The following is a 4,696-nucleotide window of genomic DNA, read 5'->3' on the forward strand; positions in this document are numbered from 1 at the left end:
TCGAGCTTTTTTTCCAGGTCGAATGCAACTGTGAACAAATTTGTATCAAAGAAGCTGCCTTTGAAATATCAGCACTGAATTTCTGTCCGAGGAGGAAGAGCCATTCCAAACTCACATCCTTCACAAAGGCTGTTTTCTCCTGTGAATGAAATTCATCATGTAATTTGAATTCTGAGTTCAAGTTCACAAGACACAGACATAAATGTTGATACAGAAACTTCTCAAGCATATTGCAAATATGAAATAAGGCTCCGCTGGGAATCGAACCCAGGATCTCCTGTTTACAAGACAGGTACTTTAACCAACTAAGCTACAGAGCCAGATCACAAGTGCTGTTGCAATTTAAATCTGAGGTGGTTACTATTTATTCTCATCCCACTTCTCCACAGGTCACAACAAAAATTTTAACTTTTCCCACTGACTGATACAGTCAATCATATGCTCTATTTTTCCCAGAATAGGAGACACTTAATGAACAACAAAATTATCAGTTTCTTATAGAACAAGTTTTAACTAATCATGAAGTAAAGCATAAACACACAGGTGGAAATTTTAAATGTTATTTTTTTACCTTAACCAACATTTAAAGTCCCTTTCTTACCTCAGCTGATCACACGCACGCACACATACTGAAAAAAAAGGGATTTTTCTATACAATTCAGGGCTCTGTTAAAGACAAAAAAAAAACACTTGGACTGATTACTTGCTCATTTCTGAAGAAAACAGCAGATGAGATATGTTGTTCCAAAATTGACATGCAGTCTAATTTCCGAGTACATGTACACAGGTCACTCGGTTCTTTTAGAAGAGTTTATTTAGAGGCGGGGTTGAGAATTAATTTTAGCAGGCTTTCTTCAAAGACAGAATATGAGACGAATTGACACAGTGAACTTCTCAGAGTCTTTTCAAGATTTGCTGCAAAACAAGGTGGGTTGCGGTCTTCTCTCATTCCTTGACACTTCTTCTGGCTAACTTTATCAGCTGCTCACTCCAGAAGGTAAAACACAATGACTGCTCCAAACAAAAGCTTGTGATTTTTCTGCCCTCTTTGGTGCGCGCTGCTGCTGCCGGGCTTGTCCAATCAAGAGGCACGTCTGACTTCTCTGTCCACATTTCCCCGTTACCAGGGCTTCTGTTCTACATTTAGCTTGAGTTGTGACAACTTGTCAACATAGTTGTCAAATTAATACTTTCAGTGCCCTCTTGAAAAATAACTGGTCTTACATTTATTCAGTTTGATTATAATTTCCTCAACAAAATAAAATTCACAAAAAAAAAATTCAAAGTCCCTTTCATAACATCATGTACTTTCCCTGAGCGACAGGTTATTGCAAGTCTCTCTGGCTGTGTTTTTTTCTGTTGATTTTGCACTCAGGTTCTTTCTGAATCCATGTGTTTGCAGTTCTTTGTGCGTGAGAGACATGGAGATATGCTGAAAGATTTCCCAACAAATTATTCATATCTCCGTCTTTCTCCGAACTTTGTACAAACACATTAATGTGGGAATCACACACACCAGGCCGTCAAACCTCTCCGCTAAACATTGAAAGGTGACAGTGTTTATTGTGACGGGGTTCCATTTATTCAGACACATCTGGTATAAAGGTAATAGTGATCAAGATGTGATTCACACATGTAATGTATTTGTATATTATGTTCATGAGGTAATGATGTAAATAAACAATTCCTTGCACTTCCCACACTTGGTGTACATTTTCTCTGCTGATGCCCCCTGAATATATCAGAGAAAATGGTGATGAGGATGAGATAAAAGTCCGAAAATATTGGCAGCAAACAGCAGCAGGGACGGCAGTGAACAAGATCAGCCAGCTCCTGGTGAGCTACCTGCTCGGATGATGGAGATTTTGGGTGGATTGTGTGAAGCCTGGGCCACAGACTGTCTCCTCAGTGGAATGAGATGCCGCAGGGTCTCAGTGTGCATCCGATTCAAAGTTATATTTTGGGAAAATATGGCTACACCCATGGGATACATGGCTCGGAACAGATGAGAGGGCTCGAGAACCATTCAGTTCATATATTGAAAGAATTGAAATGTTTTTCAGAGCTAATAACATATTGGAATGTGAAGATGAAAATATAGAGGTCAAGACTCTGAATAAAGCAATTCTTGAGGGCAAGAAAGCAATTTTGCTAATGGAAATTAGCCTGGAAGTGTCTGACCAGCTGACAAAGATTCCTGCTCCCATCAAGGCAAAAGATGTGCCATTCAAAACAATCATCACCAAGTTAGAGGAACATTTCAACCCTAAGCCACTAGAGATCACGGCAAGCTAGAAATTTGGAACCAGAAAGCAGAAAAGTAGTGAATCAGTTGGTGAGTACATTGTGACACTGAAGAATTTATCACTGCATTGCAGCTTTGGCACATTCTTAGACGGTACATTATGAGACAGATTTGTGCTTATATTGGTGAATGAGAAAAGATACGAAACACACAAAATCCGACATTTGAGCTAGCGTGTCAGATTGCTCTTTCCATGGAGATAGCATCAAAGAATGCTCGGGAATTTCATCCTGTGCCAGTGATAGTAACACACTTCAGGGGAGCTTAAAAAAAACTGGAAAGTGGGCTTTCAAATGGCAGATAAAATTTACACAGAGAATTGTGAAGTGATACAATTTGGGAGGAAGAATAAGGAGAGGCCATATAAATGAAATGTTACAATTCTAAAGTGGGTGCAGGAACAAAGAGACAATGTGCACCAATCTTAGAAGGTTTGAAAAGGCTGCTAAGAGAAAACAGGACACTTGGCTTTCTTAATAGAGACATAGAGTAAAAGCAAATAAGTTATGATAAACCTTTATAAAATACTGGGTCTGAATGGCCTACTCCTGTACCTCCACAGAAAGCTTCCATTCCAGGTTTACACACACTCGTCAGGATCACTCTCCACAGATCCCACCACTCCATGCAAGGATATCTCCCTCACGATCAGATCACAGGTCCTTAGTCCTACCACATCCAGTCATGAATGATGGTGGACAAATGAGATGAGGAGGCTCCAAAAACATCCCCATCCTCAATGATGCTGGAGCCAAAGCTGAAGCATTTCTAACAATCTTCTGTCAGAAATTGCTCAGTGGATAATTCATCTCGGCCTCCTGAGGTCCCCAGCATCACAGTTTCCAGTCTTCAGCCAATTCGATTCACTCCACATGATAGCAAGAAACAGATGAAGGCACTCGATACAGCAAAAACTATGGGCCCTAACAACATTCCGGCTCTAGTACTGAAGACTTGTGCTCCAGAACTAGCTGCACTCTCAGCCAAGCTGTTCCAGTAGAGCTACAACACAGGCATCTACTGGACAATGTGGAAAATTGACCATGTGTGCCCTCTCCATAAAAAAAATCAGGACAAATGCAATCTGACCAATTGCCGCCCCATCAGTCTACTATCAATCATCAGCAAAGTGATGGAAGATGTCATCAACAGTGCGATCAAGCACCGCACACTTAGCAATAATCTGCTCATCGATGCTCAGTTTAGGTTCTGCCACGGTCTCTCGGCTCCAAGCAAATACTAGCAGGTAGAGTATAATGTGGGAAAATGTGAGGTTATCCACTTTGGTGGGAAGAATGGAAAAGCAAAATATTACTTAAATTGCAAGAGACGACAGAATGCTACGGTGCAGAAGGATCTGGGTGTCCTTGTACATGAATCACTAAAAGTTGGCATGCAGGTAGAGCAAATAATTAGGAAGGCAAATGGAATGTTACCTTTTATTTCAAGGGAATGGAGGACAAAAGTAGAGAAGTCTTGCTGCAAATGTACAGGGGTGTTGGTGAAAACACACCTAGACTACCGTGTACAGTTTTGGTTTCCTTATTTAAGGAGGGATATCCTTGCAGTGGAGGCAGTTCAGAGAAGGTTCACTGGATTGATTCCTGTGATGAAGGGGTTGTCTGATGAGGAGAGTTGAGCAGGCTGGACCTGTACTCATTGGAACTGAGAAAAAATGATAGGTGATCGTATTGAGACATATAATATTCTGAGGGGGCTTGACGGGGTAGATGCTGAGAGGATGTTTCCCCTCATGGTGGAATCTAGAACTCAGGGACACGGTTTCAGAATTAGGGGTTTTCCATTTAAGAAGGAAATGAGGCCGAATTTCTTCTCTCAGAGATTCATTAATCTTTGGAATTCTCCAGCGCAGAGAGCAATAGAGGCTGGATCATTGAATGTCTTCACGACTGAGTTCGACAGACTTTTATCTGCCAGGAAGTCAAGGGTTATGGGGAGCAGGAAGAAAGTGGGAGTGAGGCCATGATCAGGTCAGCCATGATCCTATTGAATGGCGGAGCAGGCTCGAGGGGCAAAATGGCCTAATCCTGCTGCTATTTCTTCTGTTCTTCTGTTCTTATAACCTCATTGCAGATTGGTTCAAACAGAGACGAATGAGTGGCATTCCAGAGGAGTGGTGAGAGTGATTGCCCTTGAGTGAGTGTGGCATCAAGGATCCCTAGCAAAATTGAAGTCAATTGGAATCGGGGGAAAACTCTCCACTTGGTGGAGTCGTACCTCGCACAAAGCAAGATGGTTGTGGTTAGTGGAGGCCAATCATCTCAGCCCAGGACATTGCCTCAGGAGTTTCTCAGGGTAGTGTCCTAGGTCCAGACATCCTCAGCTGTTTCATTGTTGACTCAGAAGAGTCAGAAGCGGGAATGTTCCCTG

General features: G+C 41.8%; 1 non-coding gene across 1 annotated transcript; it reads right to left on the bottom strand.

Annotated features, from left to right (window-relative positions):
* Positions 1-246: 246 nt before the first annotated feature.
* Positions 247-320, bottom strand: trnat-ugu (transfer RNA threonine (anticodon UGU)). Its single transcript has one exon. It is a non-coding gene; the product is annotated as a tRNA-Thr (tRNA).
* Between the last annotated feature and the right edge of the window lie 4,376 nt (positions 321-4,696).

This window comes from Heterodontus francisci, unplaced genomic scaffold, assembly GCF_036365525.1.
Source record: "Heterodontus francisci isolate sHetFra1 unplaced genomic scaffold, sHetFra1.hap1 HAP1_SCAFFOLD_75, whole genome shotgun sequence".
Classification (NCBI taxonomy): Eukaryota; Metazoa; Chordata; class Chondrichthyes; order Heterodontiformes; family Heterodontidae; genus Heterodontus; species Heterodontus francisci.